This window comes from Carassius gibelio, chromosome B22 (assembly GCF_023724105.1).
Source record: "Carassius gibelio isolate Cgi1373 ecotype wild population from Czech Republic chromosome B22, carGib1.2-hapl.c, whole genome shotgun sequence".
Lineage (NCBI taxonomy): Eukaryota > Metazoa > Chordata > Actinopteri > Cypriniformes > Cyprinidae > Carassius > Carassius gibelio.
In genome coordinates, this window is record NC_068417.1 from 40741119 (window position 1) to 40766118 (window position 25000).

Sequence of the window (25000 nt, forward strand, 5' to 3'; positions counted from 1 at the left end):
CCGATCTCGTCTGATCTCGGAAGCTAAGCAGGTTTGGGCCTGGTTAGTACTTGGATGGGAGACCGCCTGGGAATACCAGGTGCTGTAAGCTTTTTGGAAATTTTTCACTTAGTATATAATAATTTTGCCAAAAAATAGAGTCAATGCCAATCTCTGAATATTAGCAGGTTTGGGCCTGGTTAGTACATGGATGGGAGACTGCCTGGGAATACCAGGTGCTGTAAGCTTTTTGGACATTTTTCACTTAGTATATAATAATTTTGCCAAAAAATAGAGTCAATGCCCGATCTCTGAATATTTGCAGGTTTGGGCCTGGTTAGTACATGGATGGGAGACTGCCTGGGAATACCAGGTGCTTTAATCTTTTTGAAAAATTTCACGAATTATATAATAATCTTTCATTTAAAAAAAAAAAAAAAAAAAAAAAAAGAGTCAATGCCCGATCTCTGAATCTTAGCAGGTTTAGGTCTGGTTAGTACTTTGATGAGAGACTGCCTAGGAATACCAGGTGCTTTAAGCTTTTGGGTTTTCTTTACTACTTATATAATGTACTGGCGATAAGATTGGCTGTTCTTTAAATAGCCCTCTCTTTGCAGCAGACTTCGCTTACGGCCATACCAACCTGGCTATGCCCGATCTCGTCTGATCTCGGAAGCTAAGCAGGTTTGGGCCTGGTTAGTACTTGGATGGGAGATCGCCTGGGAATACCAGGTCCTGTAAGCTTTTTGGACATTTTTCACTTAGTATATAATAATTTTGCCAAAAAATAGAGTCAATGCCCGATCTCTGAATCTTAGCAGGTTTAGGTCTGGTTAGTACTTTGATGAGAGACTGCCTGGGAATACCAGGTGCTTTAAGCTTTTGGGTTTTCTTTCCTACTTATATAATGTACTGGCGATAAGATCGGCTGGTCTTTAAATAGCCCTCTCTTTGCAGCAGACTTCGCTTACGGCCATACCAACCTGGCTATGCCCAATCTCGTCTGATCTCGGAAGCTAAGCAGGTTTGGTCCTGGTTAGTACTTGGATGGGAGACCGCCTGGGAATACCAGGTGCTGTAAGCTTTTTGGACATTTTTCACTTAGTATATAATAATTTTGCCAAAAAATAGAGTCAATGCCTGATCTCTGAATATTAGCAGGTTTGGGCCTGCTTAGTACATGGATGGGAGACTGCCTGGGAATACCAGTTGTTTTAATCTTTTTGGAAAATTTCACGAATTATATAATAATCTTTCATAAAAAAAAAAAAAAAAAAAAGAGTCAATGCCCGATCTCTGAATCTTAGCAGGTTTAGGTCTGATTAGTACTTTGATGAGAGACTGCCTAGGAATACCAGGTGCTTTAAGCTTTTGGGTTTTCATTCCTACTTATATAATGTACTGGCGATAAGATTGGCTGGTCTTTAAATAGCCCTCTCTTTGCAGCAGACTTCGCTTACGGCCATACCATCCTGGCTATGCCTGATCTCGTCTGATCTCGGAAGCTAAGCAGGTTTGAGCCTGGTTAGTACTTGGATGGGAGACCGCCTGGGAATACCAGGTGCTGTAAGCTTTTTTGGAAATTTTTCACTTAGTATATAATAATTTTGCCAAAAAATAGAGTCAATGCCAATCTCTGAATATTAGCAGGTTTGGGCCTCGTTAGTACATGGATGGGAGACTGCCTGGGAATACCAGGTGCTGTAAGCTTTTTGGACATTTTTCACTTAGTATATAATAATTTTGCCAAAAAATAGAGTAAATGCCCGATCTCTGAATATTTGCAGGTTTGGGCCTGGTTAGTACATGGATGGGAGACTGCCTGGGAATACCAAGTGCTTTAATCTTTTTGGAAAATTTCACGAATTATATAATAATCTTTCATTTAAAAAAAAAAAAAAAAAAAAAAAAAAAAAAAAGAGTCAATGCCCGATCTCTGAATCTTAGCAGGTTTAGGTCTGGTTAGTACTTTGATGAGAGACTGCCTAGGAATACCAGGTGCTTTAAGCTTTTGGGTTTTCTTTCCTACTTAAATAATGTACTGGCGATAAGATTGGCTGGTCTTTAAATAGCCCTCTCTTTGCAGCAGACTTCGCTTACGGCCATACCAACCTGGCTATGCCGGATCTCGTCTGATCTCGGAAGCTAAGCAGGTTTGGGCCTGGTTAGTACTTGGATGGGAGACCGCCTGGGAATACCAGGTGCTGTAAGCTTTTTGGACATTTTTCACTTAGTATATAATAATTTTGCCAAAAAATAGAGTCAATGCCTGATCTCTGAATATTAGCAGGTTTGGGCCTGGTTAGTACATGGATGGGAGACTGCCTGGGAATACCAGGTGCTGTAAGCTTTTTGGACATTTTTCACTTAGTATATAATAATTTTGCCAAAAAATAGAGTCAATGCCCGATCTCTGAATATTAGCAGGTTTGGGCCTGCTTAGTACATGGATAGGAGACTGCCTGGGAATACCAGGTGTTTTAATCTTTTTGGAAAAGTTCACGAATTATATAATAATCTTTCATAAAAAAAAAAAAAAGAGTCAATGCCCGATCTCTGAATCTTAGCAGGTTTAGGTCTGATTAGTACTTTGATGAGAGACTGCCTAGGAATACCAGGTGCTTTAAGCTTTTGGGTTTTCATTCCTACTTATATAATGTACTGGCGATAAGATTGGCTGATCTTTAAATAGCCCTCTCTTTGCAGCAGACTTCGCTTACGGCCATACCATCCTGGCTATGCCCGATCTCGTCTGATCTCGGAAGCTAAGCAGGTTTGGGCCTGGTTAGTACTTGGATGGGAGACCGCCTGGGAATACCAGGTGCTGTAAGCTTTTTGGAAATTTTTCACTTAGTATATAATAATTTTGCCAAAAAATAGAGTCAATGCCAATCTCTGAATATTAGCAGGTTTGGGCCTGGTTAGTACATGGATGGGAGACTGCCTGGGAATACCAGGTGCTGTAAGCTTTTTGGACATTTTTCACTTAGTATATAATAATTTTGCCAAAAAATAGAGTCAATGCCCGATCTCTGAATATTTGCAGGTTTGGGCCTGGTTAGTACATGGATGGGAGACTGCCTGGGAATACCAGGTGCTTTAATCTTTTTGGAAAATTTCACGAATTATATAATAATCTTTCATTTAAAAAAAAAAAAAAGAGTCAATGCCCGATCTCTGAATCTTAGCAGGTTTAGGTCTGGTTAGTACTTTGATGAGAGACTGCCTAGGAATACCAGGTGCTTTAAGCTTTTGGGTTTTCTTTCCTACTTAAATAATGTACTGGCGATAAGATTGGCTGGTCTTTAAATAGCCCTCTCTTTGCAGCAGACTTCGCTTACGGCCATACCAACCTGGCTATGCCGGATCTCGTCTGATCTCGGAAGCTAAGCAGGTTTGGGCCTGGTTAGTACTTGGATGGGAGACCGCCTGGGAATACCAGGTGCTGTAAGCTTTTTGGACATTTTTCACTTAGTATATAATAATTTTGCCAAAAAATAGAGTCAATGCCTGATCTCTGAATATTAGCAGGTTTGGGCCTGCTTAGTACATGGATAGGAGACTGCCTGGGAATACCAGGTGTTTTAATCTTTTTGGAAAAGTTCACGAATTATATAATAATCTTTCATAAAAAAAAAAAAAGAGTCAATGCCCGATCTCTGAATCTTAGCAGGTTTAGGTCTGATTAGTACTTTGATGAGAGACTGCCTAGGAATACCAGGTGCTTTAAGCTTTTGGGTTTTCATTCCTACTTATATAATGTACTGGCGATAAGATTGGCTGATCTTTAAATAGCCCTCTCTTTGCAGCAGACTTCGCTTACGGCCATACCATCCTGGCTATGCCCGATCTCGTCTGATCTCGGAAGCTAAGCAGGTTTGGGCCTGGTTAGTACTTGGATGGGAGACCGCCTGGGAATACCAGGTGCTGTAAGCTTTTTGGAAATTTTTCACTTAGTATATAATAATTTTGCCAAAAAATAGAGTCAATGCCAATCTCTGAATATTAGCAGGTTTGGGCCTGGTTAGTACATGGATGGGAGACTGCCTGGGAATACCAGGTGCTGTAAGCTTTTGGGTTTTCTTTCCTACTTATATAATGTACTGGCGATAAGATTGGCTGTTCTTTAAATAGCCCTCTCTTCAATCAATCAATCAATCACCTTTATTTATATAGTGCTTTAAACAAAATACATTGCGTCAAAGCACTGAACAACATTCATTTGGAAAACAGTGTCTCAATAATGCAAAATGATAGTTAAAGGCAGTTCATCATTGAATTCAGCTATGTCATCTCTGTTCAGTTGAAATAGTGTCTGTTTTTATTTGCAATCAAGTCAATGATATCGCTGTAGATGAAGTGACCCCAACTAAGCAAGCCAGAGGCGACAGCGGCAAGGAACCGAAACTCCATCGGTGACAGAATGGAGAAAAAAACCTTGGGAGAAACCAGGCTCAGTTGGGGGGTCAGTTCTCCTCTGACCAGACGAAAACCAGTAGTTCAATTCCAGGCTGCAGCAAAGTCAGATTGTGCAGAAGAATCATCTGTTTCCTGTGGTCTTGTCCTGGTGCTCCTCTGAGACAAGGTCTTTACAGGGGATCTGTATCTGGGGCTCTAGTTGTCCTGGTCTCCGCTGTCTTTCAGGGCAGTAGAGGTCCTTTCTAGGTGCTTTTTGGACATTTTTCACTTAGTATATAATAATTTTGCCAAAAAATAGAGTCAGTGCCTGATCTCTGAATATTAGCAGGTTTGGGCCTGTTTAGTACATGGATGGGAGACTGCCTGGGAATATACTGCCTTTAATTATAATTTTGCATTATTGAGACACTGTTTTCCTAATGAATGTTGTTCAGTGCTTTGACGCAATGTATTTTGTTTAAAGCACTATATAAATAAAGGTGATTGATTGATTGATTGAATACCAGGTGCTGTAAGCTTTTTGGACATTTTTCACTTAGTATATAATAATTTTGCCAAAAAAAAGTCAATGCCCGATCTCTGAATATTTGCAGGTTTGGGCCTGGTTAGTACATGGATGGGAGACAGCCTGGGAATACCAGGTGCTTTAATCTTTTTGGAAAATTTCACGAATTATATAATAATCTTTCATTAAAAAAAAAAAGAGTCAATGCCCGATCTCTGAATCTTAGCAGGTTTAGGTCTGGTTAGTACTTTGATGAGAGACTGCCTAGGAATACCAGGTGCTTTAAGCTTTTGGGCTTTCTTTCCTACTTATATAATGTACTGGCGATAAGATTGGCTGGTCTTTAAATAGCCCTCTCTTTGCAACAGACTTCGCTTACGGCCATACCAACCTGGCTATGCCCGATCTCGTCCGATCTCGGAAGCTAAGCAGGTTTGGGCCTGGTTAGTACTTTGATGGGAGACCGCCTGGGAATACCAGGTGCTGTAAACTTTTTGGACATTTTTCACTTAGTTTATAATAATTTTGCCAAAAAATAGAGTCAATGCCCGATCTCTGAATCTTAGCAGGTTTAGGTCTGGTTAGTACTTTGATGAGAGACTGCCTAGGAATACCAGGTGCTTTAAGCTTTTGGGTTTTCTTTCCTACTTAAATAATGTACTGGGGATAAGATTGGCTGGTCTTTAAATAGCCCTCTCTTTGCAGCAGACATCGCTTACGGCCATACCAACCTGGCTATGCCGGATCTCGTCTGATCTCGGAAGCTAAGCAGGTTTGGGCCTGGTTAGTACTTGGATGGGAGACCGCCTGGGAATACCAGGTGCTGTAAGCTTTTTGGACATTTTTCACTTAGTATATAATAATTTTGCCAAAAAATAGAGTCAATGCCTGATCTCTGAATATTAGCAGGTTTGGGCCTGCTTAGTACATGGATAGGAGACTGCCTGGGAATACCAGGTGTTTTAATCTTTTTGGAAAAGTTCACGAATTATATAATAATCTTTCATAAAAAAAAAAAAAAGAGTCAATGCCCGATCTCTGAATCTTAGCAGGTTTAGGTCTGATTAGTACTTTGATGAGAGACTGCCTAGGAATACCAGGTGCTTTAAGCTTTTGGGTTTTCATTCCTACTTATATAATGTACTGGCGATAAGATTGGCTGGTCTTTAAATAGCCCTCTCTTTGCAGCAGACTTCGCTTACGGCCATACCATCCTGGCTATGCCTGATCTCGTCTGATCTCGGAAGCTAAGCAGGTTTGGGCCTGGTTAGTACTTGGATGGGAGACCGCCTGGGAATACCAGGTGCTGTAAGCTTTTTGGAAATTTTTCACTTAGTATATAATAATTTTGCCAAAAAATAGAGTCAATGCCAATCTCTGAATATTAGCAGGTTTGGGCCTGGTTAGTACATGGATGGGAGACTGCCTGGGAATACCAGGTGCTGTAAGCTTTTTGGACATTTTTCACTTAGTATATAATAATTTTGCCAAAAAATAGAGTCAATGCCCGATCTCTGAATATTTGCAGGTTTGGGCCTGGTTAGTACATGGATGGGAGACTGCCTGGGAATACCAGGTGCTTTAATCTTTTTGGAAAATTTCACGAATTATATAATAATCTTTCATTTAAAAAAAAAAAAAAAAAAAAAAAAAAAGAGTCAATGCCCGATCTCTGAATCTTAGCAGGTTTAGGTCTGGTTAGTACTTTGATGAGAGACTGCCTGGGAATACCAGGTGCTTTAAGCTTTTGGGTTTTCTTTCCTACTTATATAATGTACTGGCGATAAGATTGGCTGGTCTTTAAATAGCCCTCTCTTTGCAGCAGACTTTGCTTACGGCCATACCATCCTGGCTATGCCTGATCTCGTCTGATCTCGGAAGCTAAGCAGGTTTGGGCCTGGTTAGTACTTGGATGGGAGACCGCCTGGGAATACCAGGTGCTGTAAGCTTTTTGGACATTTTTCACTTAGTATATAATAATTTTGCCAAAAAATAGAGTCAATGCCTGATCTCTGAATATTAGCAGGTTTGGGCCTGCTTAGTACATGGATAGGAGACTGCCTGGGAATACCAGGTGTTTTAATCTTTTTGGAAAAGTTCACGAATTATATAATAATCTTTCATAAAAAAAAAAAAAATAGAGTCAATGCCCGATCTCTGAATATTTGCAGGTTTGGGCCTGGTTAGTACATGGATGGGAGACTGCCTGGGAATACCAGGTGCTTTAATCTTTTTGGAAAATTTCACGAATTATATAATAATCTTTCATTAAAAAAAAAAAAAAAAAAAAAAAAAGAGTCAATGCCCGATCTCTGAATCTTAGCAGGTTTAGGTCTGGTTAGTACTTGTATGAGAGACTGCCTAGGAATACCAGGTGCTTTAAGCTTTTGGGTTTTCTTTCCTACTTATATAATGTACTGGCGATAAGATTGGCTGTTCTTTAAATAGCCCTCTCTTCAATCAATCAATCAATCACCTTTATTTATATAGTGCTTTAAACAAAATACATTGCGTCAAAGCACTGAACAACATTCATTTGGAAAACAGTGTCTCAATAATGCAAAATGATAGTTAAAGGCAGTTCATCATTGAATTCAGCTATGTCATCTCTGTTCAGTTGAAATAGTGTCTGTTTTTATTTGCAATCAAGTCAATGATATCGCTGTAGATGAAGTGACCCCAACTAAGCAAGCCAGAGGCGACAGCGGCAAGGAACCGAAACTCCATCGGTGACAGAATGGAGAAAAAAACCTTGGGAGAAACCAGGCTCAGTTGGGGGGTCAGTTCTCCTCTGACCAGACGAAAACCAGTAGTTCAATTCCAGGCTGCAGCAAAGTCAGATTGTGCAGAAGAATCATCTGTTTCCTGTGGTCTTGTCCTGGTGCTCCTCTGAGACAAGGTCTTTACAGGGGATCTGTATCTGGGGCTCTAGTTGTCCTGGTCTCCGCTGTCTTTCAGGGCAGTAGAGGTCCTTTCTAGGTGCTTTTTGGACATTTTTCACTTAGTATATAATAATTTTGCCAAAAAATAGAGTCAGTGCCTGATCTCTGAATATTAGCAGGTTTGGGCCTGTTTAGTACATGGATGGGAGACTGCCTGGGAATATACTGCCTTTAATTATAATTTTGCATTATTGAGACACTGTTTTCCTAATGAATGTTGTTCAGTGCTTTGACGCAATGTATTTTGTTTAAAGCACTATATAAATAAAGGTGATTGATTGATTGATTGAATACCAGGTGCTGTAAGCTTTTTGGACATTTTTCACTTAGTATATAATAATTTTGCCAAAAAAAAGTCAATGCCCGATCTCTGAATATTTGCAGGTTTGGGCCTGGTTAGTACATGGATGGGAGACAGCCTGGGAATACCAGGTGCTTTAATCTTTTTGGAAAATTTCACGAATTATATAATAATCTTTCATTAAAAAAAAAAAAGAGTCAATGCCCGATCTCTGAATCTTAGCAGGTTTAGGTCTGGTTAGTACTTTGATGAGAGACTGCCTAGGAATACCAGGTGCTTTAAGCTTTTGGGCTTTCTTTCCTACTTATATAATGTACTGGCGATAAGATTGGCTGGTCTTTAAATAGCCCTCTCTTTGCAACAGACTTCGCTTACGGCCATACCAACCTGGCTATGCCCGATCTCGTCCGATCTCGGAAGCTAAGCAGGTTTGGGCCTGGTTAGTACTTTGATGGGAGACCGCCTGGGAATACCAGGTGCTGTAAACTTTTTGGACATTTTTCACTTAGTTTATAATAATTTTGCCAAAAAATAGAGTCAATGCCCGATCTCTGAATCTTAGCAGGTTTAGGTCTGGTTAGTACTTTGATGAGAGACTGCCTAGGAATACCAGGTGCTTTAAGCTTTTGGGTTTTCTTTACTACTTATATAATGTACTGGCGATAAGATTGGCTGTTCTTTAAATAGCCCTCTCTTTGCAGCAGACTTCGCTTACGGCCATACCAACCTGGCTATGCCCGATCTCGTCTGATCTCGGAAGCTAAGCAGGTTTGGGCCTGGTTAGTACTTGGATGGGAGATCGCCTGGGAATACCAGGTGCTGTAAGCTTTTTGGACATTTTTCACTTAGTATATAATAATTTTGCCAAAAAATAGAGTCAATGCCCGATCTCTGAATCTTAGCAGGTTTAGGTCTGGTTAGTACTTTGATGAGAGACTGCCTGGGAATACCAGGTGCTTTAAGCTTTTGGGTTTTCTTTCCTACTTATATAATGTACTGGCGATAAGATCGGCTGGTCTTTAAATAGCCCTCTCTTTGCAGCAGACTTCGCTTACGGCCATACCAACCTGGCTATGCCCAATCTCGTCTGATCTCGGAAGCTAAGCAGGTTTGGTCCTGGTTAGTACTTGGATGGGAGACCGCCTGGGAATACCAGGTGCTGTAAGCTTTTTGGACATTTTTCACTTAGTATATAATAATTTTGCCAAAAAATAGAGTCAATGCCTGATCTCTGAATATTAGCAGGTTTGGGCCTGCTTAGTACATGGATGGGAGACTGCCTGGGAATACCAGGTGTTTTAATCTTTTTGGAAAATTTCACAAATTATATAATAATCTTTCATAAAAAAAAAAAAAAAGAGTCAATGCCCGATCTCTGAATCTTAGCAGGTTTAGGTCTGATTAGTACTTTGATGAGAGACTGCCTAGGAATACCAGGTGCTTTAAGCTTTTGGGTTTTCATTCCTACTTATATAATGTACTGGCGATAAGATTGGCTGGTCTTTAAATAGCCCTCTCTTTGCAGCAGACTTCGCTTACGGCCATACCATCCTGGCTATGCCTGATCTCGTCTGATCTCGGAAGCTAAGCAGGTTTGGGCCTGGTTAGTACTTGGATGGGAGACCGCCTGGGAATACCAGGTGCTGTAAGCTTTTTGGAAATTTTTCACTTAGTATATAATAATTTTGCCAAAAAATAGAGTCAATGCCAATCTCTGAATATTAGCAGGTTTGGGCCTGGTTAGTACATGGATGGGAGACTGCCTGGGAATACCAGGTGCTGTAAGCTTTTTGGACATTTTTCACTTAGTATATAATAATTTTGCCAAAAAATAGAGTCAATGCCCGATCTCTGAATATTTGCAGGTTTGGGCCTGGTTAGTACATGGATGGGAGACTGCCTGGGAATACCAGGTGCTTTAATCTTTTTGGAAAATTTCACGAATTATATAATAATCTTTCATTTAAAAAAAAAAAAAAAAAAAAAAAAAAGAGTCAATGCCCGATCTCTGAATCTTAGCAGGTTTAGGTCTGGTTAGTACTTTGATGAGAGACTGCCTGGGAATACCAGGTGCTTTAAGCTTTTGGGTTTTCTTTCCTACTTATATAATGTACTGGCGATAAGATTGGCTGGTCTTTAAATAGCCCTCTCTTTGCAGCAGACTTTGCTTACGGCCATACCATCCTGGCTATGCCTGATCTCGTCTGATCTCGGAAGCTAAGCAGGTTTGGGCCTGGTTAGTACTTGGATGGGAGACCGCCTGGGAATACCAGGTGCTGTAAGCTTTTTGGACATTTTTCACTTAGTATATAATAATTTTGCCAAAAAATAGAGTCAATGCCTGATCTCTGAATATTAGCAGGTTTGGGCCTGCTTAGTACATGGATAGGAGACTGCCTGGGAATACCAGGTGTTTTAATCTTTTTGGAAAAGTTCACGAATTATATAATAATCTTTCATAAAAAAAAAAAAAATAGAGTCAATGCCCGATCTCTGAATATTTGCAGGTTTGGGCCTGGTTAGTACATGGATGGGAGACTGCCTGGGAATACCAGGTGCTTTAATCTTTTTGGAAAATTTCACGAATTATATAATAATCTTTCATTAAAAAAAAAAAAGAGTCAATGCCCGATCTCTGAATCTTAGCAGGTTTAGGTCTGGTTAGTACTTTGATGAGAGACTGCCTAGGAATACCAGGTGCTTTAAGCTTTTGGGCTTTCTTTCCTACTTATATAATGTACTGGCGATAAGATTGGCTGGTCTTTAAATAGCCCTCTCTTTGCAACAGACTTCGCTTACGGCCATACCAACCTGGCTATGCCCGATCTCGTCCGATCTCGGAAGCTAAGCAGGTTTGGGCCTGGTTAGTACTTTGATGGGAGACCGCCTGGGAATACCAGGTGCTGTAAACTTTTTGGACATTTTTCACTTAGTTTATAATAATTTTGCCAAAAAATAGAGTCAATGCCCGATCTCTGAATCTTAGCAGGTTTAGGTCTGGTTAGTACTTGTATGAGAGACTGCCTAGGAATACCAGGTGCTTTAAGCTTTTGGGTTTTCTTTCCTACTTATATAATGTACTGGCGATAAGATTGGCTGTTCTTTAAATAGCCCTCTCTTTGCAGCAGACTTCGCTTACGGCCATACCAACCTGGCTATGCCCGATCTCGTCTGATCTCGGAAGCTAAGCAGGTTTGGGCCTGGTTAGTACTTGGATGGGAGATCGCCTGGGAATACCAGGTGCTGTAAGCTTTTTGGACATTTTTCACTTAGTATATAATAATTTTGCCAAAAAATAGAGTCAATGCCCGATCTCTGAATCTTAGCAGGTTTAGGTCTGGTTAGTACTTTGATGAGAGACTGCCTGGGAATACCAGGTGCTTTAAGCTTTTGGGTTTTCTTTCCTACTTATATAATGTACTGGCGATAAGATCGGCTGGTCTTTAAATAGCCCTCTCTTTGCAGCAGACTTCGCTTACGGCCATACCAACCTGGCTATGCCCAATCTCGTCTGATCTCGGAAGCTAAGCAGGTTTGGTCCTGGTTAGTACTTGGATGGGAGACCGCCTGGGAATACCAGGTGCTGTAAGCTTTTTGGACATTTTTCACTTAGTATATAATAATTTTGCCAAAAAATAGAGTCAATGCCTGATCTCTGAATATTAGCAGGTTTGGGCCTGGTTAGTACATGGATGGGAGACTGCCTGGGAATACCAGGTGCTGTAAGCTTTTGGGTTTTCTTTCCTACTTATATAATGTACTGGCGATAAGATTGGCTGTTCTTTAAATAGCCCTCTCTTCAATCAATCAATCAATCACCTTTATTTATATAGTGCTTTAAACAAAATACATTGCGTCAAAGCACTGAACAACATTCATTTGGAAAACAGTGTCTCAATAATGCAAAATGATAGTTAAAGGCAGTTCATCATTGAATTCAGCTATGTCATCTCTGTTCAGTTGAAATAGTGTCTGTTTTTATTTGCAATCAAGTCAATGATATCGCTGTAGATGAAGTGACCCCAACTAAGCAAGCCAGAGGCGACAGCGGCAAGGAACCGAAACTCCATCGGTGACAGAATGGAGAAAAAAACCTTGGGAGAAACCAGGCTCAGTTGGGGGGTCAGTTCTCCTCTGACCAGACGAAAACCAGTAGTTCAATTCCAGGCTGCAGCAAAGTCAGATTGTGCAGAAGAATCATCTGTTTCCTGTGGTCTTGTCCTGGTGCTCCTCTGAGACAAGGTCTTTACAGGGGATCTGTATCTGGGGCTCTAGTTGTCCTGGTCTCCGCTGTCTTTCAGGGCAGTAGAGGTCCTTTCTAGGTGCTTTTTGGACATTTTTCACTTAGTATATAATAATTTTGCCAAAAAATAGAGTCAGTGCCTGATCTCTGAATATTAGCAGGTTTGGGCCTGTTTAGTACATGGATGGGAGACTGCCTGGGAATATACTGCCTTTAATTATAATTTTGCATTATTGAGACACTGTTTTCCTAATGAATGTTGTTCAGTGCTTTGACGCAATGTATTTTGTTTAAAGCACTATATAAATAAAGGTGATTGATTGATTGATTGAATACCAGGTGCTGTAAGCTTTTTGGACATTTTTCACTTAGTATATAATAATTTTGCCAAAAAAAAGTCAATGCCCGATCTCTGAATATTTGCAGGTTTGGGCCTGGTTAGTACATGGATGGGAGACAGCCTGGGAATACCAGGTGCTTTAATCTTTTTGGAAAATTTCACGAATTATATAATAATCTTTCATTAAAAAAAAAAAGAGTCAATGCCCGATCTCTGAATCTTAGCAGGTTTAGGTCTGGTTAGTACTTTGATGAGAGACTGCCTAGGAATACCAGGTGCTTTAAGCTTTTGGGCTTTCTTTCCTACTTATATAATGTACTGGCGATAAGATTGGCTGGTCTTTAAATAGCCCTCTCTTTGCAACAGACTTCGCTTACGGCCATACCAACCTGGCTATGCCCGATCTCGTCCGATCTCGGAAGCTAAGCAGGTTTGGGCCTGGTTAGTACTTTGATGGGAGACCGCCTGGGAATACCAGGTGCTGTAAACTTTTTGGACATTTTTCACTTAGTTTATAATAATTTTGCCAAAAAATAGAGTCAATGCCCGATCTCTGAATCTTAGCAGGTTTAGGTCTGGTTAGTACTTTGATGAGAGACTGCCTAGGAATACCAGGTGCTTTAAGCTTTTGGGTTTTCTTTCCTACTTAAATAATGTACTGGGGATAAGATTGGCTGGTCTTTAAATAGCCCTCTCTTTGCAGCAGACATCGCTTACGGCCATACCAACCTGGCTATGCCGGATCTCGTCTGATCTCGGAAGCTAAGCAGGTTTGGGCCTGGTTAGTACTTGGATGGGAGACCGCCTGGGAATACCAGGTGCTGTAAGCTTTTTGGACATTTTTCACTTAGTATATAATAATTTTGCCAAAAAATAGAGTCAATGCCTGATCTCTGAATATTAGCAGGTTTGGGCCTGCTTAGTACATGGATAGGAGACTGCCTGGGAATACCAGGTGTTTTAATCTTTTTGGAAAAGTTCACGAATTATATAATAATCTTTCATAAAAAAAAAAAAAGAGTCAATGCCCGATCTCTGAATCTTAGCAGGTTTAGGTCTGATTAGTACTTTGATGAGAGACTGCCTAGGAATACCAGGTGCTTTAAGCTTTTGGGTTTTCATTCCTACTTATATAATGTACTGGCGATAAGATTGGCTGGTCTTTAAATAGCCCTCTCTTTGCAGCAGACTTTGCTTACGGCCATACCATCCTGGCTATGCCTGATCTCGTCTGATCTCGGAAGCTAAGCAGGTTTGGGCCTGGTTAGTACTTGGATGGGAGACCGCCTGGGAATACCAGGTGCTGTAAGCTTTTTGGACATTTTTCACTTAGTATATAATAATTTTGCCAAAAAATAGAGTCAATGCCTGATCTCTGAATATTAGCAGGTTTGGGCCTGCTTAGTACATGGATAGGAGACTGCCTGGGAATACCAGGTGTTTTAATCTTTTTGGAAAAGTTCACGAATTATATAATAATCTTTCATAAAAAAAAAAAAAATAGAGTCAATGCCCGATCTCTGAATATTTGCAGGTTTGGGCCTGGTTAGTACATGGATGGGAGACTGCCTGGGAATACCAGGTGCTTTAATCTTTTTGGAAAATTTCACGAATTATATAATAATCTTTCATTAAAAAAAAAAAAAAAAAAAAAAAAGAGTCAATGCCCGATCTCTGAATCTTAGCAGGTTTAGGTCTGGTTAGTACTTGTATGAGAGACTGCCTAGGAATACCAGGTGCTTTAAGCTTTTGGGTTTTCTTTCCTACTTATATAATGTACTGGCGATAAGATTGGCTGTTCTTTAAATAGCCCTCTCTTCAATCAATCAATCAATCACCTTTATTTATATAGTGCTTTAAACAAAATACATTGCGTCAAAGCACTGAACAACATTCATTTGGAAAACAGTGTCTCAATAATGCAAAATGATAGTTAAAGGCAGTTCATCATTGAATTCAGCTATGTCATCTCTGTTCAGTTGAAATAGTGTCTGTTTTTATTTGCAATCAAGTCAATGATATCGCTGTAGATGAAGTGACCCCAACTAAGCAAGCCAGAGGCGACAGCGGCAAGGAACCGAAACTCCATCGGTGACAGAATGGAGAAAAAAACCTTGGGAGAAACCAGGCTCAGTTGGGGGGTCAGTTCTCCTCTGACCAGACGAAAACCAGTAGTTCAATTCCAGGCTGCAGCAAAGTCAGATTGTGCAGAAGAATCATCTGTTTCCTGTGGTCTTGTCCTGGTGCTCCTCTGAGACAAGGTCTTTACAGGGGATCTGTATCTGGGGCTCTAGTTGTCCTGGTCTCCGCTGTCTTTCAGGGCAGTAGAGGTCCTTTCTAGGTGCTTTTTGGACATTTTTCACTTAGTATATAATAATTTTGCCAAAAAATAGAGTCAGTGCCTGATCTCTGAATATTAGCAGGTTTGGGCCTGTTTAGTACATGGATGGGAGACTGCCTGGGAATATACTGCCTTTAATTATAATTTTGCATTATTGAGACACTGTTTTCCTAATGAATGTTGTTCAGTGCTTTGACGCAATGTATTTTGTTTAAAGCACTATATAAATAAAGGTGATTGATTGATTGATTGAATACCAGGTGCTGTAAGCTTTTTGGACATTTTTCACTTAGTATATAATAATTTTGCCAAAAAAAAGTCAATGCCCGATCTCTGAATATTTGCAGGTTTGGGCCTGGTTAGTACATGGATGGGAGACAGCCTGGGAATACCAGGTGCTTTAATCTTTTTGGAAAATTTCACGAATTATATAATAATCTTTCATTAAAAAAAAAAAAGAGTCAATGCCCGATCTCTGAATCTTAGCAGGTTTAGGTCTGGTTAGTACTTTGATGAGAGACTGCCTAGGAATACCAGGTGCTTTAAGCTTTTGGGCTTTCTTTCCTACTTATATAATGTACTGGCGATAAGATTGGCTGGTCTTTAAATAGCCCTCTCTTTGCAACAGACTTCGCTTACGGCCATACCAACCTGGCTATGCCCGATCTCGTCCGATCTCGGAAGCTAAGCAGGTTTGGGCCTGGTTAGTACTTTGATGGGAGACCGCCTGGGAATACCAGGTGCTGTAAACTTTTTGGACATTTTTCACTTAGTTTATAATAATTTTGCCAAAAAATAGAGTCAATGCCCGATCTCTGAATCTTAGCAGGTTTAGGTCTGGTTAGTACTTTGATGAGAGACTGCCTAGGAATACCAGGTGCTTTAAGCTTTTGGGTTTTCTTTACTACTTATATAATGTACTGGCGATAAGATTGGCTGTTCTTTAAATAGCCCTCTCTTTGCAGCAGACTTCGCTTACGGCCATACCAACCTGGCTATGCCCGATCTCGTCTGATCTCGGAAGCTAAGCAGGTTTGGGCCTGGTTAGTACTTGGATGGGAGATCGCCTGGGAATACCAGGTGCTGTAAGCTTTTTGGACATTTTTCACTTAGTATATAATAATTTTGCCAAAAAATAGAGTCAATGCCCGATCTCTGAATCTTAGCAGGTTTAGGTCTGGTTAGTACTTTGATGAGAGACTGCCTGGGAATACCAGGTGCTTTAAGCTTTTGGGTTTTCTTTCCTACTTATATAATGTACTGGCGATAAGATCGGCTGGTCTTTAAATAGCCCTCTCTTTGCAGCAGACTTCGCTTACGGCCATACCAACCTGGCTATGCCCAATCTCGTCTGATCTCGGAAGCTAAGCAGGTTTGGTCCTGGTTAGTACTTGGATGGGAGACCGCCTGGGAATACCAGGTGCTGTAAGCTTTTTGGACATTTTTCACTTAGTATATAATAATTTTGCCAAAAAATAGAGTCAATGCCTGATCTCTGAATATTAGCTGGTTTGGGCCTGCTTAGTACATGGATGGGAGACTGCCTGGGAATACCAGGTGTTTTAATCTTTTTGGAAAATTTCACAAATTATATAATAATCTTTCATAAAAAAAAAAAAAAAGAGTCAATGCCCGATCTCTGAATCTTAGCAGGTTTAGGTCTGATTAGTACTTTGATGAGAGACTGCCTAGGAATACCAGGTGCTTTAAGCTTTTGGGTTTTCATTCCTACTTATATAATGTACTGGCGATAAGATTGGCTGGTCTTTAAATAGCCCTCTCTTTGCAGCAGACTTCGCTTACGGCCATACCATCCTGGCTATGCCTGATCTCGTCTGATCTCGGAAGCTAAGCAGGTTTGGGCCTGGTTAGTACTTGGATGGGAGACCGCCTGGGAATACCAGGTGCTGTAAGCTTTTTGGAAATTTTTCACTTAGTATATAATAATTTTGCCAAAAAATAGAGTCAATGCCAATCTCTGAATATTAGCAGGTTTGGGCCTGGTTAGTACATGGATGGGAGACTGCCTGGGAATACCAGGTGCTGTAAGCTTTTTGGACATTTTTCACTTAGTATATAATAATTTTGCCAAAAAATAGAGTCAATGCCCGATCTCTGAATATTTGCAGGTTTGGGCCTGGTTAGTACATGGATGGGAGACTGCCTGGGAATACCAGGTGCTTTAATCTTTTTGGAAAATTTCACGAATTATATAATAATCTTTCATTTAAAAAAAAAAAAAAAAAAAAAAAAAAGAGTCAATGCCCGATCTCTGAATCTTAGCAGGTTTAGGTCTGGTTAGTACTTTGATGAGAGACTGCCTGGGAATACCAGGTGCTTTAAGCTTTTGGGTTTTCTTTCCTACTTATATAATGTACTGGCGATAAGATTGGCTGGTCTTTAAATAGCCCTCTCTTTGCAGCAGACTTTGCTTACGGCCATACCATCCTGGCTATGCCTGATCTCGTCTGATCTCGGAAGCTAAGCAGGTTTGGGCCTGGTTAGTACTTGGATGGGAGACCGCCTGGGAATACCAGGTGCTGTAAGCTTTTTGGACATTTTTCACTTAGTATATAATAATTTTGCCAAAAAATAGAGTCAATGCCTGATCTCTGAATATTAGCAGGTTTGGGCCTGCTTAGTACATGGATAGGAGACTGCCTGGGAATACCAGGTGTTTTAATCTTTTTGGAAAAGTTCACGAATTATATAATAATCTTTCATAAAAAAAAAAAAAATAGAGTCAATGCCCGATCTCTGAATATTTGCAGGTTTGGGCCTGGTTAGTACATGGATGGGAGACTGCCTGGGAATACCAGGTGCTTTAATCTTTTTGGAAAATTTCACGAATTATATAATAATCTTTCATTAAAAAAAAAAAAGAGTCAATGCCCGATCTCTGAATCTTAGCAGGTTTAGGTCTGGTTAGTACTTTGATGAGAGACTGCCTAGGAATACCAGGTGCTTTAAGCTTTTGGGCTTTCTTTCCTACTTATATAATGTACTGGCGATAAGATTGGCTGGTCTTTAAATAGCCCTCTCTTTGCAACAGACTTCGCTTACGGCCATACCAACCTGGCTATGCCCGATCTCGTCCGATCTCGGAAGCTAAGCAGGTTTGGGCCTGGTTAGTACTTTGATGGGAGACCGCCTGGGAATACCAGGTGCTGTAAACTTTTTGGACATTTTTCACTTAGTTTATAATAATTTTGCCAAAAAATAGAGTCAATGCCCGATCTCTGAATCTTAGCAGGTTTAGGTCTGGTTAGTACTTGTATGAGAGACTGCCTAGGAATACCAGGTGCTTTAAGCTTTTGGGTTTTCTTTACTACTTATATAATGTACTGGCGATAAGATTGGCTGTTCTTTAAATAGCCCTCTCTTTGCAGCAGACTTCGCTTACGGCCATACCAACCTGGCTATGCCCGATCTCGTCTGATCTCGGAAGCTAAGCAGGTTTGGGCCTGGTTAGTACTTGGATGGGAGATCGCCTGGGAATACCAGGTGCTGTAAGCTTTTTGGACATTTTTCACTTAGTATATAATAATTTTGCCAAAAAATAGAGTCAATGCCCGATCTCTGAATCTTAGCAGGTTTAGGTCTGGTTAGTACTTTGATGAGAGACTGCCTGGGAATACCAGGTGCTTTAAGCTTTTGGGTTTTCTTTCCTACTTATATAATGTACTGGCGATAAGATCGGCTGGTCTTTAAATAGCCCTCTCTTTGCAGCAGACTTCGCTTACGGCCATACCAACCTGGCTATGCCCAATCTCGTCTGATCTCGGAAGCTAAGCAGGTTTGGTCCTGGTTAGTACTTGGATGGGAGACCGCCTGGGAATACCAGGTGCTGTAAGCTTTTTGGACATTTTTCACTTAGTATATAATAATTTTGCCAAAAAATAGAGTCAATGCCTGATCTCTGAATATTAGCAGGTTTGGGCCTGCTTAGTACATGGATGGGAGACTGCCTGGGAATACCAGGTGTTTTAATCTTTTTGGAAAATTTCACAAATTATATAATAATCTTTCATAAAAAAAAAAAAAAAGAGTCAATGCCCGATCTCTGAATCTTAGCAGGTTTAGGTCTGATTAGTACTTTGATGAGAGACTGCCTAGGAATACCAGGTGCTTTAAGCTTTTGGGTTTTCATTCCTACTTATATAATGTACTGGCGATAAGATTGGCTGGTCTTTAAATAGCCCTCTCTTTGCAGCAGACTTCGCTTACGGCCATACCATCCTGGCTATGCCTGATCTCGTCTGATCTCGGAAGCTAAGCAGGTTTGGGCCTGGTTAGTACTTGGATGGGAGACCGCCTGGGAATACCAGGTGCTGTAAGCTTTTTGGAAATTTTTCACTTAGTATATAATAATTTTGCCAAAAAATAGAGTCAATGCCAATCTCTGAATATTAGCAGGTTTGGGCCTGGTTAGTACATGGATGGGAGACTGCCTGGGAATACCAGGTGCTGTAAGCTTTTTGGACATTTTTCACTTAGTATATAATAATTTTGCCAAAAAATAGAGTCAATGCCCGATCTCTGAATATTTGCAGGTTTGGGCCTGGTTAGTACATGGATGGGAGACTGCCTGGGAATACCAGGTGCTTTAATCTTTTTGGAAAATTTCACGAATTATATAATAATCTTTCATTTAAAAAAAAAAAAAAAAAAAAAAAAAAGAGTCAATGCCCGATCTCTGAATCTTAGCAGGTTTAGGTCTGGTTAGTACTTTGATGAGAGACTGCCTGGGAATACCAGGTGCTTTAAGCTTTTGGGTTTTCTTTCCTACTTATATAATGTACTGGCGATAAGATTGGCTGGTCTTTAAATAGCCCTCTCTTTGCAGCAGACTTTGCTTACGGCCATACCATCCTGGCTATGCCTGATCTCGTCTGATCTCGGAAGCTAAGCAGGTTTGGGCCTGGTTAGTACTTGGATGGGAGACCGCCTGGGAATACCAGGTGCTGTAAGCTTTTTGGACATTTTTCACTTAGTATATAATAATTTTGCCAAAAAATAGAGTCAATGCCTGATCTCTGAATATTAGCAGGTTTGGGCCTGCTTAGTACATGGATAGGAGACTGCCTGGGAATACCAGGTGTTTTAATCTTTTTGGAAAAGTTCACGAATTATATAATAATCTTTCATAAAAAAAAAAAAAATAGAGTCAATGCCCGATCTCTGAATATTTGCAGGTTTGGGCCTGGTTAGTACATGGATGGGAGACTGCCTGGGAATACCAGGTGCTTTAATCTTTTTGGAAAATTTCACGAATTATATAATAATCTTTCATTAAAAAAAAAAAAGAGTCAATGCCCGATCTCTGAATCTTAGCAGGTTTAGGTCTGGTTAGTACTTTGATGAGAGACTGCCTAGGAATACCAGGTGCTTTAAGCTTTTGGGCTTTCTTTCCTACTTATATAATGTACTGGCGATAAGATTGGCTGGTCTTTAAATAGCCCTCTCTTTGCAACAGACTTCGCTTACGGCCATACCAACCTGGCTATGCCCGATCTCGTCCGATCTCGGAAGCTAAGCAGGTTTGGGCCTGGTTAGTACTTTGATGGGAGACCGCCTGGGAATACCAGGTGCTGTAAACTTTTTGGACATTTTTCACTTAGTTTATAATAATTTTGCCAAAAAATAGAGTCAATGCCCGATCTCTGAATCTTAGCAGGTTTAGGTCTGGTTAGTACTTGTATGAGAGACTGCCTAGGAATACCAGGTGCTTTAAGCTTTTGGGTTTTCTTTCCTACTTATATAATGTACTGGCGATAAGATTGGCTGTTCTTTAAATAGCCCTCTCTTTGCAGCAGACTTCGCTTACGGCCATACCAACCTGGCTATGCCCGATCTCGTCTGATCTCGGAAGCTAAGCAGGTTTGGGCCTGGTTAGTACTTGGATGGGAGATCGCCTGGGAATACCAGGTGCTGTAAGCTTTTTGGACATTTTTCACTTAGTATATAATAATTTTGCCAAAAAATAGAGTCAATGCCCGATCTCTGAATCTTAGCAGGTTTAGGTCTGGTTAGTACTTTGATGAGAGACTGCCTGGGAATACCAGGTGCTTTAAGCTTTTGGGTTTTCTTTCCTACTTATATAATGTACTGGCGATAAGATCGGCTGGTCTTTAAATAGCCCTCTCTTTGCAGCAGACTTCGCTTACGGCCATACCAACCTGGCTATGCCCAATCTCGTCTGATCTCGGAAGCTAAGCAGGTTTGGTCCTGGTTAGTACTTGGATGGGAGACCGCCTGGGAATACCAGGTGCTGTAAGCTTTTTGGACATTTTTCACTTAGTATATAATAATTTTGCCAAAAAATAGAGTCAATGCCTGATCTCTGAATATTAGCAGGTTTGGGCCTGCTTAGTACATGGATGGGAGACTGCCTGGGAATACCAGGTGTTTTAATCTTTTTGGAAAATTTCACAAATTATATAATAATCTTTCATAAAAAAAAAAAAAAAAGAGTCAATGCCCGATCTCTGAATCTTAGCAGGTTTAGGTCTGATTAGTACTTTGATGAGAGACTGCCTAGGAATACCAGGTGCTTTAAGCTTTTGGGTTTTCATTCCTACTTATATAATGTACTGGCGATAAGATTGGCTGGTCTTTAAATAGCCCTCTCTTTGCAGCAGACTTCGCTTACGGCCATACCATCCTGGCTATGCCTGATCTCGTCTGATCTCGGAAGCTAAGCAGGTTTGGGCCTGGTTAGTACTTGGATGGGAGACCGCCTGGGAATACCAGGTGCTGTAAGCTTTTTGGAAATTTTTCACTTAGTATATAATAATTTTGCCAAAAAATAGAGTCAATGCCAATCTCTGAATATTAGCAGGTTTGGGCCTGGTTAGTACATGGATGGGAGACTGCCTGGGAATACCAGGTGCTGTAAGCTTTTTGGACATTTTTCACTTAGTATATAATAATTTTGCCAAAAAATAGAGTCAATGCCCGATCTCTGAATATTTGCAGGTTTGGGCCTGGTTAGTACATGGATGGGAGACTGCCTGGGAATACCAGGTGCTTTAATCTTTTTGGAAAATTTCACGAATTATATAATAATCTTTCATTTAAAAAAAAAAAAAAAAAAAAAAAAAAAAGAGTCAATGCCCGCTCCATGAATCTTAGCAGGTTTAGGTCTGGTTAGTACTTTGATGAGAGACTGCCTGGGAATACCAGGTGCTTTAAGCTTTTGGGTTTTCTTTCCTACTTATATAATGTACTGGCGATAAGATTGGCTGGTCTTTAAATAGCCCTCTCTTCAATCAATCAATCAATCACCTTTATTTATATAGTGCTTTAAACAAAATACATTGCGTCAAAGCACTGAACAACATTCATTTGGAAAACAGTGTCTCAATAATGCAAAATGATAGTTAAAGGCAGTTCATCATTGAATTCAGCTATGTCATCTCTGTTCAGTTGAAATAGTGTCTGTTTTTATTTGCAATCAAGTCAATGATATCGCTGTAGATGAAGTGACCCCAACTAAGCAAGCCAGAGGCGACAGCGGCAAGGAACCGAAACTCCATCGGTGACAGAATGGAGAAAAAAACCTTGGGAGAAACCAGGCTCAGTTGGGGGGTCAGTTCTCCTCTGACCAGACGAAAACCAGTAGTTCAATTCCAGGCTGCAGCAAAGTCAGATTGTGCAGAAGAATCATCTGTTTCCTGTGGTCTTGTCCTGGTGCTCCTCTGAGACAAGGTCTTTACAGGGGATCTGTATCTGGGGCTCTAGTTGTCCTGGTCTCCGCTGTCTTTCAGGGCAGTAGAGGTCCTTTCTAGGTGCTTTTTGGACATTTTTCACTTAGTATATAATAATTTTGCCAAAAAATAGAGTCAGTGCCTGATCTCTGAATATTAGCAGGTTTGGGCCTGTTTAGTACATGGATGGGAGACTGCCTGGGAATATACTGCCTTTAATTATAATTTTGCATTATTGAGACACTGTTTTCCTAATGAATGTTGTTCAGTGCTTTGACGCAATGTATTTTGTTTAAAGCACTATATAAATAAAGGTGATTGATTGATTGATTGAATACCAGGTGCTGTAAGCTTTTTGGACATTTTTCACTTAGTATATAATAATTTTGCCAAAAAAAAGTCAATGCCCGATCTCTGAATATTTGCAGGTTTGGGCCTGGTTAGTACATGGATGGGAGACAGCCTGGGAATACCAGGTGCTTTAATCTTTTTGGAAAATTTCACGAATTATATAATAATCTTTCATTAAAAAAAAAAAAAGAGTCAATGCCCGATCTCTGAATCTTAGCAGGTTTAGGTCTGGTTAGTACTTTGATGAGAGACTGCCTAGGAATACCAGGTGCTTTAAGCTTTTGGGCTTTCTTTCCTACTTATATAATGTACTGGCGATAAGATTGGCTGGTCTTTAAATAGCCCTCTCTTTGCAACAGACTTCGCTTACGGCCATACCAACCTGGCTATGCCCGATCTCGTCCGATCTCGGAAGCTAAGCAGGTTTGGGCCTGGTTAGTACTTTGATGGGAGACCGCCTGGGAATACCAGGTGCTGTAAACTTTTTGGACATTTTTCACTTAGTTTATAATAATTTTGCCAAAAAATAGAGTCAATGCCCGATCTCTGAATCTTAGCAGGTTTAGGTCTGGTTAGTACTTTGATGAGAGACTGCCTAGGAATACCAGGTGCTTTAAGCTTTTGGGTTTTCTTTACTACTTATATAATGTACTGGCGATAAGATTGGCTGTTCTTTAAATAGCCCTCTCTTTGCAGTAGACTTCGCTTACGGCCATACCAACCTGGCTATGCCCGATCTCGTCTGATCTCGGAAGCTAAGCAGGTTTGGGCCTGGTTAGTACTTGGATGGGAGATCGCCTGGGAATACCAGGTGCTGTAAGCTTTTTGGACATTTTTCACTTAGTATATAATAATTTTGCCAAAAAATAGAGTCAATGCCCGATCTCTGAATCTTAGCAGGTTTAGGTCTGGTTAGTACTTTGATGAGAGACTGCCTGGGAATACCAGGTGCTTTAAGCTTTTGGGTTTTCTTTCCTACTTATATAATGTACTGGCGATAAGATCGGCTGGTCTTTAAATAGCCCTCTCTTTGCAGCAGACTTCGCTTACGGCCATACAAACCTGGTTATGCCCAATCTCGTCTGATCTCGGAAGCTAAGCAGGTTTTGTCCTGGTTAGTACTTGGATGGGAGACCGCCTGGGAATACCAGGTGCTGTAAGCTTTTTGGACATTTTTCACTTAGTATATAATAATTTTGCCAAAAAATAGAGTCAATGCCTGATCTCTGAATATTAGCAGGTTTGGGCCTGCTTAGTACATGGATGGGAGACTGCCTGGGAATACCATGTGTTTTAATCTTTTTGGAAAATTTCACGAATTATATAATAATCTTTCATAAAAAAATAAAAAAAAAGAGTCAATGCCCGATCTCTGAATCTTAGCAGGTTTAGGTCTGATTAGTACTTTGATGAGAGACTGCCTAGGAATACCAGGTGCTTTAAGCTTTTGGGTTTTCATTCCTACTTATATAATGTACTGGCGATAAGATTGGCTGGTCTTTAAATAGCCCTCTCTTTGCAGCAGACTTCGCTTACGGCCATACCATCCTGGCTATGCCTGATCTCGTCTGATCTCGGAAGCTAAGCAGGTTTGGGCCTGGTTAGTACTTGGATGGGAGACCGCCTGGGAATACCAGGTGCTGTAAGCTTTTTGGAAATTTTTCACTTAGTATATAATAATTTTGCCAAAAAATAGAGTCAATGCCAATCTCTGAATATTAGCAGGTTTGGGCCTGGTTAGTACATGGATGGGAGACTGCCTGGGAATACCAGGTGCTGTAAGCTTTTTGGACATTTTTCACTTAGTATATAATAATTTTGCCAAAAAATAGAGTCAATGCCCGATCTCTGAATATTTGCAGGTTTGGGC

At 40.5% G+C, this 25000-nt stretch overlaps 41 non-coding genes across 41 annotated transcripts in view; all 41 read left to right on the forward strand.

The window, feature by feature from the left end:
* Positions 1 to 91, forward strand: part of LOC127996082 (5S ribosomal RNA) — a 119-nt gene extending 28 nt beyond the window's left edge. The window contains exon 1 of the ribosomal RNA XR_008169001.1: positions 1 to 91. This exon is cut by the window's left edge and continues 28 nt beyond it. This is a non-coding gene — a ribosomal RNA (5S ribosomal RNA).
* Positions 92 to 604: 513 nt separating this feature from the next.
* Positions 605 to 723, forward strand: LOC128003367 (5S ribosomal RNA). Its single transcript, XR_008176092.1, has one exon. It is a non-coding gene; the product is annotated as a 5S ribosomal RNA (ribosomal RNA).
* A 221-nt stretch (positions 724 to 944) lies between these two features.
* LOC128003662 (5S ribosomal RNA) lies at positions 945 to 1063 on the forward strand. Its single transcript, XR_008176381.1, has one exon. It is a non-coding gene; the product is annotated as a 5S ribosomal RNA (ribosomal RNA).
* A 370-nt stretch (positions 1064 to 1433) lies between these two features.
* LOC128004642 (5S ribosomal RNA) lies at positions 1434 to 1552 on the forward strand. The gene has a single exon (XR_008177327.1). It is a non-coding gene; the product is annotated as a 5S ribosomal RNA (ribosomal RNA).
* A 521-nt stretch (positions 1553 to 2073) lies between these two features.
* LOC127999552 (5S ribosomal RNA) lies at positions 2074 to 2192 on the forward strand. The gene has a single exon (XR_008172366.1). It is a non-coding gene; the product is annotated as a 5S ribosomal RNA (ribosomal RNA).
* A 501-nt stretch (positions 2193 to 2693) lies between these two features.
* Positions 2694 to 2812, forward strand: LOC127996084 (5S ribosomal RNA). Its single transcript, XR_008169003.1, has one exon. It is a non-coding gene; the product is annotated as a 5S ribosomal RNA (ribosomal RNA).
* Positions 2813 to 3314: 502 nt separating this feature from the next.
* Positions 3315 to 3433, forward strand: LOC127999554 (5S ribosomal RNA). Its single transcript, XR_008172368.1, has one exon. It is a non-coding gene; the product is annotated as a 5S ribosomal RNA (ribosomal RNA).
* A 363-nt stretch (positions 3434 to 3796) lies between these two features.
* Positions 3797 to 3915, forward strand: LOC127996085 (5S ribosomal RNA). The gene has a single exon (XR_008169004.1). It is a non-coding gene; the product is annotated as a 5S ribosomal RNA (ribosomal RNA).
* Positions 3916 to 5276: 1361 nt separating this feature from the next.
* On the forward strand, positions 5277 to 5395 carry LOC127996423 (5S ribosomal RNA). Its single transcript, XR_008169330.1, has one exon. It is a non-coding gene; the product is annotated as a 5S ribosomal RNA (ribosomal RNA).
* Positions 5396 to 5616: 221 nt separating this feature from the next.
* LOC127999555 (5S ribosomal RNA) lies at positions 5617 to 5735 on the forward strand. Its single transcript, XR_008172369.1, has one exon. It is a non-coding gene; the product is annotated as a 5S ribosomal RNA (ribosomal RNA).
* Positions 5736 to 6099: 364 nt separating this feature from the next.
* LOC128000555 (5S ribosomal RNA) lies at positions 6100 to 6218 on the forward strand. The gene has a single exon (XR_008173336.1). It is a non-coding gene; the product is annotated as a 5S ribosomal RNA (ribosomal RNA).
* A 515-nt stretch (positions 6219 to 6733) lies between these two features.
* Positions 6734 to 6852, forward strand: LOC128000557 (5S ribosomal RNA). The gene has a single exon (XR_008173338.1). It is a non-coding gene; the product is annotated as a 5S ribosomal RNA (ribosomal RNA).
* A 1663-nt stretch (positions 6853 to 8515) lies between these two features.
* Positions 8516 to 8634, forward strand: LOC127996424 (5S ribosomal RNA). The gene has a single exon (XR_008169331.1). It is a non-coding gene; the product is annotated as a 5S ribosomal RNA (ribosomal RNA).
* Positions 8635 to 8855: 221 nt separating this feature from the next.
* Positions 8856 to 8974, forward strand: LOC127995718 (5S ribosomal RNA). The gene has a single exon (XR_008168655.1). It is a non-coding gene; the product is annotated as a 5S ribosomal RNA (ribosomal RNA).
* A 221-nt stretch (positions 8975 to 9195) lies between these two features.
* Positions 9196 to 9314, forward strand: LOC128003663 (5S ribosomal RNA). The gene has a single exon (XR_008176382.1). It is a non-coding gene; the product is annotated as a 5S ribosomal RNA (ribosomal RNA).
* A 365-nt stretch (positions 9315 to 9679) lies between these two features.
* LOC128000558 (5S ribosomal RNA) lies at positions 9680 to 9798 on the forward strand. Its single transcript, XR_008173339.1, has one exon. It is a non-coding gene; the product is annotated as a 5S ribosomal RNA (ribosomal RNA).
* A 514-nt stretch (positions 9799 to 10312) lies between these two features.
* Positions 10313 to 10431, forward strand: LOC128000559 (5S ribosomal RNA). The gene has a single exon (XR_008173340.1). It is a non-coding gene; the product is annotated as a 5S ribosomal RNA (ribosomal RNA).
* Positions 10432 to 10939: 508 nt separating this feature from the next.
* On the forward strand, positions 10940 to 11058 carry LOC127996425 (5S ribosomal RNA). The gene has a single exon (XR_008169332.1). It is a non-coding gene; the product is annotated as a 5S ribosomal RNA (ribosomal RNA).
* Positions 11059 to 11279: 221 nt separating this feature from the next.
* LOC127995720 (5S ribosomal RNA) lies at positions 11280 to 11398 on the forward strand. The gene has a single exon (XR_008168657.1). It is a non-coding gene; the product is annotated as a 5S ribosomal RNA (ribosomal RNA).
* Positions 11399 to 11619: 221 nt separating this feature from the next.
* On the forward strand, positions 11620 to 11738 carry LOC128003664 (5S ribosomal RNA). The gene has a single exon (XR_008176383.1). It is a non-coding gene; the product is annotated as a 5S ribosomal RNA (ribosomal RNA).
* Positions 11739 to 13100: 1362 nt separating this feature from the next.
* Positions 13101 to 13219, forward strand: LOC127996427 (5S ribosomal RNA). The gene has a single exon (XR_008169334.1). It is a non-coding gene; the product is annotated as a 5S ribosomal RNA (ribosomal RNA).
* A 221-nt stretch (positions 13220 to 13440) lies between these two features.
* Positions 13441 to 13559, forward strand: LOC127999556 (5S ribosomal RNA). The gene has a single exon (XR_008172370.1). It is a non-coding gene; the product is annotated as a 5S ribosomal RNA (ribosomal RNA).
* Positions 13560 to 13922: 363 nt separating this feature from the next.
* Positions 13923 to 14041, forward strand: LOC128000560 (5S ribosomal RNA). Its single transcript, XR_008173341.1, has one exon. It is a non-coding gene; the product is annotated as a 5S ribosomal RNA (ribosomal RNA).
* A 1662-nt stretch (positions 14042 to 15703) lies between these two features.
* On the forward strand, positions 15704 to 15822 carry LOC127996428 (5S ribosomal RNA). The gene has a single exon (XR_008169335.1). It is a non-coding gene; the product is annotated as a 5S ribosomal RNA (ribosomal RNA).
* A 221-nt stretch (positions 15823 to 16043) lies between these two features.
* LOC127995721 (5S ribosomal RNA) lies at positions 16044 to 16162 on the forward strand. The gene has a single exon (XR_008168658.1). It is a non-coding gene; the product is annotated as a 5S ribosomal RNA (ribosomal RNA).
* Positions 16163 to 16383: 221 nt separating this feature from the next.
* Positions 16384 to 16502, forward strand: LOC128003665 (5S ribosomal RNA). The gene has a single exon (XR_008176384.1). It is a non-coding gene; the product is annotated as a 5S ribosomal RNA (ribosomal RNA).
* Positions 16503 to 16867: 365 nt separating this feature from the next.
* LOC128000561 (5S ribosomal RNA) lies at positions 16868 to 16986 on the forward strand. Its single transcript, XR_008173342.1, has one exon. It is a non-coding gene; the product is annotated as a 5S ribosomal RNA (ribosomal RNA).
* Positions 16987 to 17500: 514 nt separating this feature from the next.
* Positions 17501 to 17619, forward strand: LOC128000562 (5S ribosomal RNA). Its single transcript, XR_008173343.1, has one exon. It is a non-coding gene; the product is annotated as a 5S ribosomal RNA (ribosomal RNA).
* A 508-nt stretch (positions 17620 to 18127) lies between these two features.
* On the forward strand, positions 18128 to 18246 carry LOC127996429 (5S ribosomal RNA). Its single transcript, XR_008169336.1, has one exon. It is a non-coding gene; the product is annotated as a 5S ribosomal RNA (ribosomal RNA).
* A 221-nt stretch (positions 18247 to 18467) lies between these two features.
* Positions 18468 to 18586, forward strand: LOC127995722 (5S ribosomal RNA). The gene has a single exon (XR_008168659.1). It is a non-coding gene; the product is annotated as a 5S ribosomal RNA (ribosomal RNA).
* Positions 18587 to 18807: 221 nt separating this feature from the next.
* Positions 18808 to 18926, forward strand: LOC128003667 (5S ribosomal RNA). The gene has a single exon (XR_008176386.1). It is a non-coding gene; the product is annotated as a 5S ribosomal RNA (ribosomal RNA).
* A 365-nt stretch (positions 18927 to 19291) lies between these two features.
* Positions 19292 to 19410, forward strand: LOC128000563 (5S ribosomal RNA). The gene has a single exon (XR_008173344.1). It is a non-coding gene; the product is annotated as a 5S ribosomal RNA (ribosomal RNA).
* Positions 19411 to 19924: 514 nt separating this feature from the next.
* On the forward strand, positions 19925 to 20043 carry LOC128000564 (5S ribosomal RNA). Its single transcript, XR_008173345.1, has one exon. It is a non-coding gene; the product is annotated as a 5S ribosomal RNA (ribosomal RNA).
* A 508-nt stretch (positions 20044 to 20551) lies between these two features.
* On the forward strand, positions 20552 to 20670 carry LOC127996430 (5S ribosomal RNA). The gene has a single exon (XR_008169337.1). It is a non-coding gene; the product is annotated as a 5S ribosomal RNA (ribosomal RNA).
* A 221-nt stretch (positions 20671 to 20891) lies between these two features.
* LOC127995723 (5S ribosomal RNA) lies at positions 20892 to 21010 on the forward strand. The gene has a single exon (XR_008168660.1). It is a non-coding gene; the product is annotated as a 5S ribosomal RNA (ribosomal RNA).
* A 221-nt stretch (positions 21011 to 21231) lies between these two features.
* LOC128003668 (5S ribosomal RNA) lies at positions 21232 to 21350 on the forward strand. The gene has a single exon (XR_008176387.1). It is a non-coding gene; the product is annotated as a 5S ribosomal RNA (ribosomal RNA).
* A 366-nt stretch (positions 21351 to 21716) lies between these two features.
* Positions 21717 to 21835, forward strand: LOC128000565 (5S ribosomal RNA). Its single transcript, XR_008173346.1, has one exon. It is a non-coding gene; the product is annotated as a 5S ribosomal RNA (ribosomal RNA).
* Positions 21836 to 23494: 1659 nt separating this feature from the next.
* Positions 23495 to 23613, forward strand: LOC127996431 (5S ribosomal RNA). The gene has a single exon (XR_008169338.1). It is a non-coding gene; the product is annotated as a 5S ribosomal RNA (ribosomal RNA).
* A 221-nt stretch (positions 23614 to 23834) lies between these two features.
* LOC127995724 (5S ribosomal RNA) lies at positions 23835 to 23953 on the forward strand. Its single transcript, XR_008168661.1, has one exon. It is a non-coding gene; the product is annotated as a 5S ribosomal RNA (ribosomal RNA).
* A 221-nt stretch (positions 23954 to 24174) lies between these two features.
* LOC128004730 (5S ribosomal RNA) lies at positions 24175 to 24293 on the forward strand. Its single transcript, XR_008177410.1, has one exon. It is a non-coding gene; the product is annotated as a 5S ribosomal RNA (ribosomal RNA).
* A 367-nt stretch (positions 24294 to 24660) lies between these two features.
* On the forward strand, positions 24661 to 24779 carry LOC128000566 (5S ribosomal RNA). Its single transcript, XR_008173347.1, has one exon. It is a non-coding gene; the product is annotated as a 5S ribosomal RNA (ribosomal RNA).
* The last annotated feature ends 221 nt before the right edge of the window (positions 24780 to 25000 follow it).